Raw genomic sequence first — 17,067 nt, 5'->3', positions numbered from 1 at the left:
CATGCTCTAGGCTCTAAGGACTGGGTTCCAGACGCATGAATTATTTAAAGCTCCCAATGTGATCCTGACATGATACCAGGGGGAGAACCATTGGCTTAGATCCACCAGGATTCACCCTTGGAACTGGGGATAAAGCCCCTTCCCATGAGTTTAGTTGGAAGTCTAGTGGCCTCCCAAACAAGATGCAAGAAAAGAAGGGGAAAGGGTGCTGGGTGGGCAGCCAAGGATGCTTAAGGCCTAGCATCCTCCTTGCTACCTGCCAGCCCTCCCTGACCCTGCCTCCTTAGACAAAGGCTGTGCCTCGGGCAAGTTGTCAAGTTCGTGGGCTTGTGCCCAGCCCCTCTGCTCTCGGGCCCTTTCCCTGGTGAGCGGGTCTTCAGTGGGATGCAGCAAGAGCCTGCCCTTGAGAAAGGACCCGGCACTCCGCGTTCTGGAGTCAGCGTGCTCTCCACCCCGCCATCAGGGCCAAGGGGTGGACTTCAGGCCCTGAGTAGGCTTGATGGATGTTCAGAAATGACTTTGCAGTCTCAGGGCTCCTGCTGCAGAGTTTAAGCCAATCTTCATCACTGGTCTTTGAATAATTCATTTCACGCTCAGCAATCATAAAAAGAACAGGGCTTGAGGGCTTTGGAGGTTTCTGATCAGGCACTAAAGAGACCGTGTATTACAGTCTTCTCAGCAGACTGATTTTGGGTCAATTCTAATATTAAATCCACCCACATTCACGTATCCGCTTCCTACCCCATTTCAGATACAAGAAAATCTGCATGCATGAAAACACCATGGAATCGGGGGGGGGGGGGGGGTATGTGCGTAAATCCTTTTCTGATTAACTTACCTTTATAAATAAAATGGTAAAGAGACTAAATTAAACAGGCCCCACAGGAGGCTCCAGCTGAGTATCATGTTAAATCCAAAGCAATTCTCAGGGCCCTAACTGATCAAGGCTGGATGGATGGACTGTCCTACAAGGTCAGCCATAGGTTTGGGGGAAATGGACTTGCCATCTTGAATCAAGACATCACCAGACGTCATCATCACCAACATGCTTGTAAAGCCCTATCAAAGTGGATGGCACATAGTAGGTTCTTTGCAAACACTGTCTCATTTAACTCTCTTGCAGTGTTCTGCAAGTCCTGTGCCACATGGTTGGTGTCTTCAGTTCTACTGCCCAGCATGGCCATAGCACCAAGTCCCATATCAGAGAAATAGTCTAGGTTTCCATTCAGAGATAGATGGGGAAGGAAAGGGGCTGGGAAAGGGAAAGGATGGTGAGGCGCCCTCCCCCTGAAAGCGCTCCACTGTTAATCCTGACTTTTTGTCACATGTCTGCTCATGATGCTCAATTCAATCGATGACACCAGCTGGGTGTCCTACAATTCAATTCAAATCAATTCTGACACCAACCAGAGTTAGCGCAGATGCCACAGCTTAAGGGCTCAGCCCCACAACACAGCCCCCCACTTCAGACGCCAGTCACAAGAAGAAGGTCCCCGGGTTACTCACAACTTCTGTCCAACTTGGCTACAAATCAGAGGTTCCCATGACTCGCCTCCTTGGATCCAATCATTTGCTAGAAGAGCTCACAGAACTCAGGGAAACACACTCACCAATTTATTCTATAGTAAAAAGCACATTGCAGGGTGCAGGTGAACAGCCAGATGAAGAGACACGGGGTGAGGCCTGGGAGGGTCCTGGGCACAGGAGCTGCCGTCCCTGTGATGTTGAGAAGTGCACAAGCCAGGATGCTCTCCAAGCCCCTTACGTCGGGGATTTTCATGTAGGTCTTCATCACATAGGCCTGATCGATCATTAACTCAATCTCCAGTCCCTCTCCCCTCCCGGAGGGTGGGGTGGGGTTGGAAGTTCCGAGCTTCTAATGGCGGCTGGCGCTCTCTCGAGACCAACCCCCATCCGGAGGCCATCCAGGAGCTGCCTCTTTAGAACAAGACACTCCTATCACCCAAGAAGTTCCAAAGGACGTAGGAGCCCGGTGTCAGGAACAGGGCCAAAGACCAAAGAGTAAAACAATAGACGTGCGCAGAGCCCTCGGCACTTATTACGAGGGCCTCACGAGCTGTGCCAGGGGCCAGGGCAGAGACCAGTGCACCTGTTTTCTATCATTTCACACAATTCAGTGTTGGAAATGGCTGCAGAACAAGTCCAGGTTTTCCCGAGTGAGATCAGCCGGTGGTGGGACCTCACCCCACTCCCCTTGCTCGCTAGTTACTGGAGGGACTCACGGCACCTGTCAGGACTGACCACTGAGTGTGTGACCAGCGGTCATCTGTCACATCCCAACAACCTGATCCAAGCAAGGTGCTGAGGGATCAGGCTCAGATCCTGGAGGTGAGCTCACGGCAGACTCTGGCTCCCGGGTCCCATTTTCCGGGCTGAATCCTGGGACACCGTGGAGCACACGGCCAGAGGGAGTCCCCTGGGCGACGAGACCCGACGCTGAGGCCCATCCTCTGGAGAGGAGGAAGGGATGTTTCTGTGTGTTCAACACAACGGCTCCTGAAACACCACACGTGTGAGCTCCCGTGCTGCCTGCCAGCTGCGGGAGGCGCAAAGAAAAGCTGTGGAGTGTGAATGACTTTCACTTCACCACACTTCAACGCGACAAGTATCACCTCGTTTCTCTAAATCGAATTAAATCTAACTTTGTGCCATACTCAACTGGTTGGTGGGAAATTCAGTGTCCCCAAGGGCTGCCCAGGAGTCCCATGGGGAGGGGATGGCAGAGGCTACCAGGTAGCTGGAAATCCACGGCCCAGCACAGTGTAGGCCCTGGGGTCCTTGCAGAGGCAGGCCCCCAACTCCTGGTGGCTCTGTCCTCAGAAGCCCAACTCTACCACCCCTCTTGGGCCCTGCAAGAAACTCTGGTCTCCACCACTCTGGGAACCACCAGTTGCACTTCCTGGCTCATTTCCTTCCCAAGAGGCATGGGGACTGTCCCCAGGGTTCACTATTTTCCCTGACCTCTTTCAAAGACATCCTTCCAGCCTGTCTCTTTGGGAAGACTCTCCCTATTATCCCTCAGTGAGTCCCAGCAACACAATGGTGGACTTTTATTTCTGGATGAGGGAAGAAGAAAAAGATGGGAAACATGGTCAAAGTGTTCTTAATAATTACCCTGAGAGCCTAGTAATAATAATTAAATTATGCTCCTGTATTATTTTGGTTGTTTCTACCATTTATCTAGTACCTACTGTGTACCAGCTGCTCCTAGGCAGTTTATCCTACCTGATTTTACTTTATTGTATTAATTTATCCTAAACCCCAGGGCAGAGTTTGAAATCAGTATCCTTCCCAGTTCACGGTGCCCAGCCATCATCTTTCCACCCCAATCTTGGCTCTCAGTTTCTCATTCATTTTTTTCCTTTCCCCTCCCACCCCGTGAGCAACCATCGGATGTGCTCAGTGTTTGTTTATAGGTGCTCCTTAAAGTGTGTGGTGTTGGGTTTTGCAGGTGTATTTTCACTTGAAAAAATGGGATTGTGTGCGCATGCCATTGTCTTTCTCAGTTTTTCGTCCAGCTCCTGTTTTGCTCCATGAACACATAGCCCACTGCTTCTGATCACTGCCTAGGGCACCTCTGTTGACATCCACTGTCTTTTGCCCAAATCCCAGTGAAAATTTCAGAGACAGACACCAGGAGAATGGGATCGAGAGGCCAGAGTTGCTAGCTCATCTCCCGGATCGACCACAATTCCTCCAGAGCATCTCTCGGGTCAGGTTGCCTCCAAGTCCCCACCGCTCCCAGTGAAGCTAAAATACAGCAATCTGCCTCTCCTTACAGACCCGTGTCTTCCGTAAATATTTTACTGTGGGTCTGCAAAAGCTAAGATTCCTTAAAAACGACGATGGCAATAATAACACTTAAAATATGAACAATAATTTCTTAACTTTGTCATCTGAAATTAGGAGGCATGCACCCTCTGGCTGTCTTCCCATTGTGAGGTCAGTGGCCATTGACAGTCGTGGCCTTAAGTCCATTATTTCAACGGTGGCTGCAAAATGCTAATGTTCTATTATGGCTCTTTCCTCCGATGAGCTATAATACTGCAGTTCAGAGACACTCCCCTCACCCGCTCTCTGGTTTCTGAACCTCGGTCTTCGCTTCCTTCGCAGCTGCAGCTGCCCTGTTGCAGGGACCTGCCCGGTCGCTAATGGATGCACTTCTGAGTTGATTCAGCAAAACAGCCAAGTCACCTTTTGCAGCCCCCCCTCAGAGGCCACCTTTTGTTCTCATTTTCACAAATCTCTAAGCCCTGAGTATTCATGTGATTCTTCTTTCTGGCCCTTGTGCTTTCCTTCGGCTCCAAGGCCCTTAAACAACCACATCACACAGGTTCCTCCTCTACAAGGTGTGCCCTGGTGACATGGCTCAGGAACGGCCAGTTCTGCCAGCTTTTGGAGAGGCCCAGAGCAAAGCTAGAAGGCCATTCCCAGGGAAGCTGGGCAAGTTTCAAGTTCGCCCGTCCCCAGGCGATGTTGCCAGGAGCTCACGCCCCCATAGGGAGAGGGGCCTTTCCTGGACGCCCCCTCCAGCTATGAGTCACCAGCTCCCCAGCTCCAAAACCCCCAAGAAAAATGCAAATGGATTCTGGGGAATAGGGAAGTAGAGCCACCTCTGTGTGGGAGAGGATGTTATAATATCAGGCTGTCACCAAATTAACGTTATTAGACTAGTGCGCAAAAAATAGCAGCCATAATTACTCCCATACAGTAGCTCAATCTGAGCATTCAGGGCCTCGTTGTGGCCCCTAAACACAGGGCTGTCGCTGCTCCTACTCCTTTGGTTCTTCCTCCTTCCTTCTCTCCAAGATGTTGCAAAGGACAGAGGCCCCGAGCAAGCTCCCAGAACCTCCTTGTTTCCTTGGGAAAGAAGACCAGGATGGGAACTGAGATGTCTTCAGCACCTACCACGTCGGGTCACTTAAATAGGGGACTCCATTTACTCCTCGGAACAATCTAATGAAGGAAGTGCTGTCGTGCCCATTGGACAGATTAGCAAACTGAGCCCGAGAAGTCATGTAGCTTGCCTAATGGTCACTGGGCTTGTAGGAGGAGGAGGGGGGTGGTGATGACTGCTACCGCCGAGCGGTGGACACTGTGAACACCTTCAGGGTCCCCCTTTAATGAAGGACTCGCAGTCCCTGTTGCTGGGAGCGCTGTGCGCAGACCCCCAGCCATCAACCCCTTTCCTTTGGGACTTACTTGCCTCAGCTGCAGGGAGACACCTCACCCATGGCCATGCCCTTCCCTCTGCAGCCAACGTTCAATGACTGCTCCTTTGGGGAATGTAAAGGCCTGGCTATACCCAAACAATTCAGGGCCTCCAGTGCCCCCTAGGGGTCAAGCCTGCACAGCCGTTGGGCGCCTCCTCTGCCCAATCCTGGGCCACCTCAAGGGGCATCCCCCCAACTCCTCCAGGCACGCCAGCTCTTTCTCATTGAGCTTCCCGAGGAATCCAGCCTGCAACAGGGCATCGCTATAATTATATAATTGCTGGTAATCTCCTCCAGGGGTGCTTGCGGGTAAGCCCGGCCCACAGGATCCACGGGCAGCCTCAGGAACGTGCCATAAAGACATCTTTCTTTTTCCTGGGCCCAGCAGCTGGCTCCCCTTCTAGCCAAGGAGTGGGCAAGGGACACAAGCTGGGCCAATGAAGGTCCCTCACGATGTGGGCGTAGTGCCTGTGCCTGTCTGGTTTATTAAGAAAATGCCATGAACCTGTTACCTAGGGTGTTTCCAGACCCGCAGCCCTTGCGCCAGCCTTCACCAGCCAGTGCCTGGAAAATAGGGTTTGGGGTTGGAAGTCAGCACTTTGCATTTGCCTCCTCCCTTGGTCAAACTACATACTTGTCCGTTCAACCTAGAACGGGCACCCACAAAGGGACTTTTTCTCCCTTCAAATTTCAAATGCTTCCCCCGTTTTATTACAAAAAAAAAAAAAAGAGCTAACAACGCTGCCCTCCTGTGGCCAGTTTCTTGTTTTCCCCTTTTATGATTTGCCTTGGGAGAGAGGAAACAAGGCCACTCCTTTCGGGGTCTGGCCATTGGCTCCCCTGCGTTTTCTTGCGATGTGGCCGGTGACAGCAGCCTCAGGGCCTGGCTTGTCAGCCCCTAGCCCTCCACCTCCACGCTGCTGCTCTGGTTTTATGAAGCCTGTCACGGGCCTAGGAGACCGGACACGTCTGTCCACATGGAGCCTCTGTGAGGACTATGAGTCAACCTCAGGGCTTCATATTTTATTTTGAAACAATCTGAAACTTACAGAAAAGCTGTGAATCCAGAACAAAGAATCTTTTTCTAAACAGGAGGTTCCCAAACTGTCCTGGTAAGTGGCACCCTCGGGGTCTCAGTAGTAGTTACAGGCACGCCTATGCCAAAGGTCATGTGCCTCCATTCATTCTGCGGGCAGATCCCTGTGGTTGGTCCCCGGTGTCCTCCGAGGGACAGTGGAAAGTGACGGGAAGGACTCATGGCTTGGGGTTCAGGCTCAGGGGAGCGCACCAGTGGGGAGCCTGGTTGGGATAGCAGTCCAAAGGTGATTAAAATTAGTTTCTTTAAAAGAAGACCAAAAGCCCACCACTGTTCAAATGCATTTTCCTGAACAGACAGGAAATTTTTAGCAAAAACAAAAACACACAAAAAAGATAGCTGAACACACACACACACACACGCACCCCGAATGCCAAGCTTCCTCAGGCAGAGCAGGTTTGTCCCACTGGGAGGATGCTGCAATCAGGAGGTGGGTAATTAAGCCACAAACATTACGGAGACACTTCTTTGGCCACAGAACATTGCAGAATGTTCTAAAATGCCACCACCTCCAGCCAAGAAGAAAAACAATGTGGAGAACCCAGCAGTTACCTTCCAAAGCTTTCACCGGCCCTGATGGGCCAAGATGGGGAGGGCAGGGGAGGGCTGGGGCAGAGGGAGAGGCGGGAGAGGGCCGTGAGCCCAGGGTCTGAGGCCACAGGGCAGAAAGCGGGGAGCAAGGTAAGGGCCCCAGGCTGTCCCGTTTTTTGGCTCCCAACCTTGGACCTGAGAGTGCGCCACTCACTTCCTGTGGTCTTTTTGTCTTTGAGACTGAATTTCTCAATGGCCAGGATCCAGCTGTCTGAATTTGCAAACTATAACTTTAAAACAAGTTTCCTGTCTTAATAGAGGCACATCTGTCATTAACCTGGGGGGTCATTTCCAGAAGCAAGTGCTCCTCCTCAGGCCCCAGCTGGTTGGCATGGAAACACCTGGCACACAGATGCAGGTTCTGGCAGAGCGTATCTACACTGCTGTTCTGATGCCACCATCTTGGTGCCGTGGATCCTCTGTGGCTAAAAACTAAGCTGCTTTAACTTTCCAATATTGGCCACAAACAAGTTCCCAGTCAAAAAATAATGGGAAAGCCAGACATTGAGGAAGTAAATACAAGTTTGAACAGGGAAGCCTGAAGGACACAGCTGATTCAGTAGGGTCTGTGATCAGGGAAGGCTTCCCAGAGGAGGTGGCATTTAGGCCCAGCCCTGATGAAGAAGAGTTCCCAGGGGAAAGGCCTCAGGCCTTTGTTCTCAGTCTGGGACCGGCATGTGCAAAGGCTCTGTGGTGGGGTTGAGAACCTGAGGAGCCCAGGACAGCAAGCAGGAGAGAAGAGGGCCATAAGAGACAGAGGTTAGGGTTGGGGATCCAGATTATAACGATTACGCACAGCACTTGGTATTTTTGGAGAGAAAAGAAAAAGCGTTTTATAGAGCCATTTTCCATAAAAATGGTCAAGTTGAAACTTCGGCCCCAGCCAGCTAGACCAGTTCCCAAGGGCCTGTGTGTTCTCTGCTGCCAGGTGTTCTAAGTTACTCACCTGTTTCTGAACACACTGCAGAGAACTCAGCAGAGAAAAATGTAAACCTCGTGTTTATTCTGAATTATTCCTCAGGGAACGGGTGGGGGAACCAATTGCATTTGTTAGGTGCCAGCCATGCGCCAGGTGCTGGATTTGTCCCTAGACGTAACTTGCCTCCTGGCTTATCATCAGAATGACCTGGCGCAACAGTGACCGATTTCTCCACTGCATGCACAGGAAGGGGGACTCTTGGGGAACCCACATCGCGTCCCCCAGGCCACCTGGCCGGCAGCCTGTGGAGCCTGCCACCTGAAGTCAGGTCTGTCTGACTCTAACACCCGTCGGCGCTCCATGATTACCTGCCACCTTCAACTGAGCTTTTTACCGAAGGGTCGCTCAGCCATTGAACGATGTTTATTGAGTACCTACTGCGTGCCAGAGGCTATTCTAGCCAGAGGCCCTGCCCTGGAGGAATTTGCCTTCCAGTGGGCAGGACACGTGTCTAAGATACAGGTTCAGGTGCAATGACAACAATGAAATAAGATCGGGAGCAGCCTCTCTGAGGAGGTGACATTGGGGTTGAGACCTGATGGTGGGGAACATTTGTGGAATCGGTTAATAATAAAGGTTTGGATTAAGTTCAGAAAATGGTGGCCTCACTTTCTGAGCGAGAAACGTGGCGTAGAGCCACGGTCAAGGCTGCTGCTCAGACACAAAGGGAGAAGCCCCATCTAGCGGCCAGATCCAGAAGCTGCACAGATGGAGCTGATAGCTGTTAAATGAAAATGAAATGTATTTTAACAAACACTGCCTTTATATATTCAAAGTGTATGTATACATTTTTTTGGGACACCCTATATTTGAATCCATATCCTGGCTCCACCTAAAGTTTTGGGGTGCACTGCCTTGGGGGCTCCAAAAACACATGACTGTGTATTTGCTTGTCCAGTCATGGAATCTTTTTTTTTTTTTTTTTTTTAAATATATCTTTATTGATTTCAGAGAGAGGAAAGGAGAGGGAGAGAGAGAGAAACATCAATGATGAGAGAGCTGCCATTGATCACCTGCCTCCTGCATGCCCCCAACTGGGGATCGAACCCAGAACCCGGGCATGTGCCCTGACCAGGAATTGAACCTCGAGCTCAGCCACATCGACCTAGGATCCAGGCATGGAATCTTAATGACGAACACTGGAAATGGCCCTGGTGACACAAACCAAACTCCCGCCCCCACACAGGCCCTGCGAGGTTAACGGGTGGGAGCAAGTTCACACAAGGTGAGGTGAGTGAGGTGACTGCACCAGAGACTAGGTCTCCTGACTCTCTATTTCTCTGCACCTGGGAGGCAAGTGTCATCCATTAACTGTGACATCCCCCTTTAAAATGCTCTGTTCCATTTATTGAAAGCTGCTTTAAAACGTATTTGAATGATTAGTAAGATTCTCCAAGCACTTTTTAGGAAGTTTTCTGCATTATGATTTAGTAGTTAAGGGAAAACAAAGGAAAAATTATTATCCCACTATATTTTTTTTGCATTTTAAGATGTTTCATTTTTAAACTAAGGGGCTTTATTTTTTTAGAGCAGTTTTAGGTTTACAAACAAATATAAATTTCAAGGTAAAATTTTCAGAAAAATCCTCAAGTGCAACTGTTTCAAATTTTATTTCATGATCTCACTCCCGATCAGTCTGAACAAGCCGGTATTTTTCTGATCCACCTGGGGAAGGGACCTGGGAAAGGACTGTGGGGCGAGGCAGCCCAGACAGCGGCCTGGAGCAGGACGGGATGTCATCACAGGTGGCTGCAGTTTACCAGCACGTTGCCCATGTCAGATGTTTCTAATCAGTCACTTAACCGGTTCCCATTCCTGGCCCTGACGCTACATTTCCAGAAGCAAACGGTCTGCTTATAAAGCCTGTTTGGGGACATGAACCCGAAGAGCAGACCCGGCCTACGAGGCTGGGAAGCTGATGCTGAGATTCCAGCTGAGCAAGTAATTGAGGTGAGTGGGTCCTGCTCACTGCGGAGAGCAAGGGGCACGTGTGTACCTTGTGCCAGAGAGAGCGTGCCCTTGGCTGACCCAAGGCCGGGCGCAGAGATGGTAACTTTGCCAGAGGACAGGTGAGAGCTTTGCCTTGTACATATTCCAATTCAAGTATTTAAGTGAGTTCTAACTCTGTCATTTTATTCTATCAAAAATACTGTCACTGCTATTTTGCATAAAAATATTTAATTGTGTCCATTACATGCATATCAGGGCAGAGGTAGGCGGGCGCAAAACAGGAATTTTGCACTTATGGGGCACGGTCAATCATTTTCAAGGGTGATTGTTTATTAAACTGTTTTCTCCTTCGATGGTAACTTTAGAACCTGACCCCTAAGAAAGGGTTGACTTTGCAGTATGAGGGGGGCTGACCTCTGCCCTAGCCGTGAGGGTGACAAAAATGAAAGGTGCCATAACTGGGAGGACTGTCAGTGACGCTGTGTCCCACAGCTGAATGGCACTGGGTTACATTGTAAACATTACTCGCTTACTTAGTGTGATTTAGGCAAAAATTTAACCCCTTCAAGTAGGGATTCTACTTAAATTTTTATATTCAAAACTGCTACAGAGGTAAAAGGTCGAAAACCACCAGTGTGAGCTGCAAAAGTTAAGGCCAGAAATCATCAGCTCATTTATTGTTCATTCGACAAACACTGATGACATCATCGCACAGCTGCCCTGTGCCGGGCTCTCTGTTGGAGCTGGGACAGCCCACGGCACCCCTTTGCTAAATGCCAAGGGCACATTGTACCAGATGCTTGAAACAGGCCTGGCACAAGCCAGAGGGCACGGGAGAGACTTCATGTCCCTCTGTGGACCAGTGGGTGCAGGATGGGTTTTACTGGACCAGACCCCAGCGAGGCAGCCTGATCTGGTCTCCTGCAAAGAACTGACCTCATCTCCTACCCCTCCCGTCTTCCTCCAGCCCTACTAGGCCTCCACATCCCTGCCCCAGGCCCTTTGTTCCAGCTGCTTCCTCTCCCTGAAACTCTCTTCCGTCCCACCAATATCTGCCTGGCTTACCCCTCTCCTCTCACTTCTTAAGTCTTCCCTCACCACCTGACCTGCCTTCTCTTACTGGCCCATTGAAAACTGCACACCTCTCCTCCCTAGTCCAGTCTCCTCCACCTTCTAGCACCCCACACACTTTGCTTTCTAATTTTCTGTATTGTGTGTCTCCCCACCTCACCACCCAAAAGAATATAAGCTCACAAGGGTGGGGACTTTGTGTGTTTTGCTCACTGACATTCCCCTCTCCTAGACCAGTACCTGCTGGATATTATACACTCAGTAAATGTTTAATGGGTGAATGAGTGAGTGAAACCATGGCGATCACCTCACCGCACTGTGCTTCCATTGGGCCTTCTAGAACAGTGCTGTGTAAACCTTAGCAGGCGTCAGAATCACCCAGAAAGCTGCTGAATGAGCCCGGACGCCGCCCAGAGGTGCTGGTGCGGGAGGTCTGGATGCAGGTGTTGCTGGCACAGATCGCTGCTCCGAGACTTCATTCCCCGGGGAGCTGGCTGGTTGAGGGCGAGGGGTCACGGGGCAGCCTCCAGAGCCTTATAACCTCGGGCTCCTGGGCACACACTCCCCGAGCTAGATGAGACCTGGGGCAGGAGAGCACAGGGCTGGGTGACAGTCCCCTTCTCCCGGCAGACACCCCCCCTCTCTGTGCAGCGGCTCTGCTCCCACTGGCATTGCCAGCCCAGGAGAGGGAGCCTGTGCCCTGCTGTCAGCTCCAAGGGAGGAGTGCTGCTGGGAAATCAGTCCTGGAGGGACGCCCAGCCCCTCCTCCCTGCTCTGTGCCCCGTGCCCCAACCTGCCAGGTGTCCAGACTCCACTCATTAGCCAAGAAACAGAGCAGGAAAAGTGCCTTTTGTGCACAAACCATGTGGCAAGGGTGGCAGTCGCAGATGTACCTCTGAAATAAACACATCGCCTGCCATCCACACACCTCTCTCTGTCTCTCTGTGTGTGTCTCTGTCTCTGTCTCTATCACACACACACACACACACACACACCATCCCTCCCTCTCATACACACAGAGGCCATGCATACCTTGGTCCCTCTGCACAGAAGTAAATGCAGAAAAGAGCAGGCCCCTGTGTCTTCCACACTGACCCTCCCCACAGGCACATACATGTGCGTGTCTGCAGCTCATGTACACAGAACAGCCCAAGGGGTCCCTTCCAATCCCCTCACCCACAGGCCCCCTCAGACTCACTGCTCTCCAGAAAGATGCACATGCACGAACATACCACACCCATAACCCCCCCACTGACATCCCCACACCCACACAAGCCACCCCTCCCCTACATCTTTTCTGGAGTTATAACCCTAATTTTCTCTGATGTTCTCTCCTCACCCTACAGGACAGACTCCCTCACCCCCAGAAACGCAGGACACTGCCCACCCCCTGCAAACGCCTGCTTTGAGCCCTCCTCAGCCCACCTAGGGTAGTTAGCACCATGCCACCCCACCCCCAGGCCCAGCACTGGGAATGAAGACATCTCTAGGACACACTCCAGGAGCAGTTAGGAGGTGGCATTTTACAGATGAGAAAACAGGGCTGGCAAGGTTTCGTAACTACCCAAAGTTTGCCCAGTTAGTAAGTGGCAGAGCTGTCGAGACCCAAAGTCCATGCTCTCAAACCTACACACAGCCCTGCCCGGAGCACTTGCGAGGCCGGCCTCCCCTCCATTCCTCACGACCAGCCTCGGCCTCTTTGCCTTGCAAGAACCCAATGTGTTCTGCATCCGTGGGTCGCAAGAGGACGGGACAGAATGGGGTCACCCCCGGGCATCTCTCTCTGTATTCTGGGAGCTGCTGTGAGTGGTTCTGAGCGAGGGAGAGTCTGGCTTCTGGGTGGCACAGAAAGTGACCACGCTGTTGTGGCCCTGCCTCTGTGAGTGGCTGCCTCCGAAGGCGCAGGGCAGGCAGGTAGGCGCAGGCGGCAGATTCAGAAGCTGCTGCTCCAAGCACCTTCTCCCTGGGGGATAAGTCACCAATTTTTTAAAATAAATACAAAACCCAGTGTAGAGCAACATCCTCCTAGGCGTTCCGTGCTCTGTTCTTAGAGATGAAAGGATCTGAAGCTCCTCGCCCCCCCCCATATGCACACTTGCCCCAGCCTCCTGCCCCCACTGGCCTCCCCTCTCTCTCAGGCTTGTTTGTGGAGCTCAGCCTGGCGAGGCTGCCTTCTAGCGCGTCTAGACTCTGTATCAGTGGCAACATCAAAGAAACGTATTCCTTTCATATGCTTGTCTGCTTGTGTCTAAACCCGGAATAATGATTTTGTCCTAGATGAATGGATCTTTGCTTTTTTCTCTCCCCCAAAACGCGGAGCAGCCAGCATTTAGCTTGTACTGGATCAGGCTACACCCCGTGACAACTGAGCATATTGTCTGCTCGCCTTAGAAGAGGCCCTTCTTTGCTTTCATGTGGATTGCGTCTGCATGACTCGCTGATGCCGTGTGGCATGTCGCACCGGGGGAATAATAGTGGAGCTTATTAGCGTGGTCGGTAGGAGGAGCTGAGGCTGCACCAGCTCCGTCCCTCCTTCCACAAATACCCCCTGAGCATCCACTGTGTGCTTGGTTTGCTGGTGAGACGAATGCCTCTCTCCCTCGCTGAGAGCAAAGACGGTGCACCTAGCACGGGGCACTAACTATCTGTCAAATAAATGGGTCCTCAGGGTTACTGTGTAGTAAATGCATAAAGCATCACAATACCCTGCAATTTCATTCATTAATGCATTTGAGTCAAGTTCACCACTCCATGAAGCTGTGCTGGCCTTGTCTTGCTCGGATCAATGGGATATAATGAAAGTAACGTGATTTCCAAACTTCAGGAGACCTGGCGCCTTGCACACTTGCTGCCCTTGGAAGCCCGAGCCATCCTGTGAAGGAATCCAGACCAGCCTGCTGGCTGAGAGACACGTTTCCCCCGTCGCCCAGCCGACGGGCCGCCGCGTGCACGCACATACAGGCCCAGCCGAGACCTGACCCGGCCCCGCAGGGACCGGCTGAGTCTGACCACTTCATCCAAGAACGGTTTATTTAGACAGGCCTAGTCCAAAACGCAACTCGCAAAACTGTGGCCTAAAGAAATCATTATTGTTTTTTAATCTTTAATAACATTTCCCCCAGCTTTTCAATTAAGGAAGCAATACATGTTTTCATAGAACACTTTGAAAGTGCATAACACTACTGTTAACTTTCCATGTTCTTCGTTCTATGTATATGTAGATAAACGACTTTCTTTAAAAAATGGGATCACACTCTACCCGCTGAATTGTAGCCTATTTTTTAACTTATTGAGTTGCGAACATTTTTTGTTAAAATACTATTTGTATTACTATTTTTTTATTGACTGTATATAGTCTATTATATTGTAATCTACTGAAACAATTCCCCGTGGTTGGACACTTGTACTGTTTTTACATTTTTTGCTGTCTTAAATAATATTGAGATGAATTAACTTACAGAAATATCTTGAGATATGTCACTGATATTTCCTTAGGACAAGTTATTTTTAAATGGAAATTCTGGATTAAAGAAAAGCCCATTTTCAAGGCTTTGGATCATATTGTCACATTGCTCTACAAAAACATTTCTCAAACTTTTATGCTCTTAAAGGTCCTTTTACACTCTTAAAAATTGTTAAGGATCCCAAAGAGCTTTTCTTTATGTGGGGTTATTTTTATCCATACTAACCATCTTAGAAATCAAAGATAGAGAATTTTAAAACATTAATTCACTTAAAGTAACAAAAATAAACTCATTACATGTTAACATACATAATATATCTAATCAAAAATAACTATTTTACAAAACAAAAAAAATTAGTGAGGAAACTGATGTTGTTTTACATTTTTGCAAATCTCACTCATAGCTGACTTCATAAGAGACACTGGGCTCTCATATCTGCTTCTGCATCAGTAGGTTGCAATATTCCAGGTCCTGGAGCCTCTGGAAAACTCTACAGTATGATAGTGAGAGAACAAGACTGCCAAATAACATCTTAATATCATCATGAAAATAGTTTTGATCTCCCAGATACTCTGAAAAAGCCTCCGGGAGCCCTAGAGATCCGTGAAACATTATCTTAAAAACAAAAAACAAAAAAACCCAAAAAACCCCACCTGTACTAAAGAGTTAAGGAAAAAGCAGTTTCTCTTTGTTGCTGTTTTTTTAAACAAAAACCTTTATTGAGATAAAAATTACACACTATAAAGTTTACCCGTTTAAAGTGGGTAAATCATTATAGTTTCAAGCCATTAAGTCTCAGGGTTGTTTGTTACACAGCCAAAGCTAACTGATATAAATTGCATATTCATATTGACAGTGAAAGAGAAGCATTAAATAATGCATGAAATAAATCGCTTCTGTACCGTCAAGACAGCTCAATCAATAAGCAGCATTATGATTGTTACTGTTACTATTTGTAACAGTCAAATATTTATTGAGTTGTTGCTATAAGCATTTATTATTCTCTATCTCATTCAGATTGCTCAATAACCAGCCTATGAAAGAGATTTTATTAGCTCAGTGTCTGTCCCCACAGATTTTAAGAAATTGTTATTGTCCACCACAGCGGCCTTGGGGAGAACCCAGGAGAATTAGGTGATGCTGCCTCTGATCACAAAGACTTGGTAGAATGTGTAATGTCTAAAGAACACCATCCATTCATTCTTTCCTTGTTCATTTCCTAAACATCGTTGAGTATGCACTTTGCACAGCCTGCCTGAGGTTGGATCCTGGTTTTGCTACATTCCAGGTCTGAGACCTTGTGTAAGATATTTGATCTCTCTGTTCCTCAGTTTTCATATCTGTAAAATAGGATCACTAGCGTTGCTAAGAGGTTTAAATTAGATGATACAGTCAAAGCACTTAGAGCAGTGCCCAGCACATCGCTGCTCTATCCAATGCGTGTACTCTGGATTTCTTAATCTCTCTCCGTTGTAAAGCCAGCCAAGTCCCAAGGGATTGAGATGAGAAAACAGAGTTAGCAGAGGTGGGGAAGCATGCGGCGGTTACAGCTCTGCTCTGCAGACAGGGACAGAGCCCATGACCACGTATAGCTTCTGGGGAGGAAGGCCTTCAAGCCACCCAGCTTGGAGGAGGTAGCACCTTCCATCCCTGGCTCACAGGAGAGACACTCCTGCCATCAACACGGGCACGTGGGCTCACACCAGTCATGTCACCCTCAGGCAGGCCCTGCCTGGGCTGTGGGGGGCTGTGGGCATGTTTCTGCTGACCCCGGAGTGTGAGAGACCCATCTACTCATTCCCCGGGGATGTCGCTGTCCCCCGATCACTCCTGAGTCTGCAGGCCTCCCAGATCCCCGCTCATCCCCATGAAAGAGGACCTCAGCCCCGCAGCGATTGGCATTCTTTCCTTTCCTTTTCACGTAAAACGTGTCACCGCATCTCCGCAGCCCCAATTGCTCTCTGGTGAAAATAAGTAGATAAATAATTTTTCACGAAACTAATTAGCAGAGAGGAGGGTGCTAATGTGTTTTGCCAGCTGTGTCTCTCCCCAGTCCTGGCGCTGGGTAGCGGGTGGAGCGGGGCCTTCTCCCCACCCTCTGGCTGACCGGCCACCTGCTGGCCCAGGGGACCCTGCTTTCGTGATGAACGAGTCCTCGTGTTGGCGGAAAGGCCCGTGATGAGACAGGGCCCGGGTTCTGGCGTCACGCGGGCCTGGGTTGGTTTTCTGTGTCTACGGTTTACTGGCCATGGGACTTGCCTCGCCTCAGTTTTCTCATCTGTAAAAAGGGGTTGCTGAAGATGCTGGTCTCTCGGGGTTGTTGTGAGGATTCGAGGAGGTGACACACGGAAGGTACCTGGGGGCCGAGTAGCGTGTTCTCCATTGTCCAGTGAATGACCTGAAGCGCCCAGAGGTAAAGTGACCTGTCCCGGGTCACACAGTCTCCAGGCCTGCCGGGGGGGGGGGGGGGGGGGGGGGATGGGAAGACAGGAGGATTTCATCCCTCACCCTCCTGTAGTTGTTTTTCCCTGTCTTAGCTTTTTTATTTTGAAATTATTATAGACTCACAAGAAGTTACAAAAATAGCACAGAGAGGTCCGTGAACCCTCACGGCCCTGTCGCTGTGTGTTTAACCCCTGGCTGCCCCCTCAGGCTAACAGAGGCGAGACCTGCTCTGTACAG

This window comes from Miniopterus natalensis, chromosome 17, assembly GCF_054644295.1.
Source record: "Miniopterus natalensis isolate mMinNat1 chromosome 17, mMinNat1.hap1, whole genome shotgun sequence".
Taxonomy (NCBI): Eukaryota; Metazoa; Chordata; class Mammalia; order Chiroptera; family Miniopteridae; genus Miniopterus; species Miniopterus natalensis.
This window is presented reverse-complemented; position numbering follows the sequence as displayed.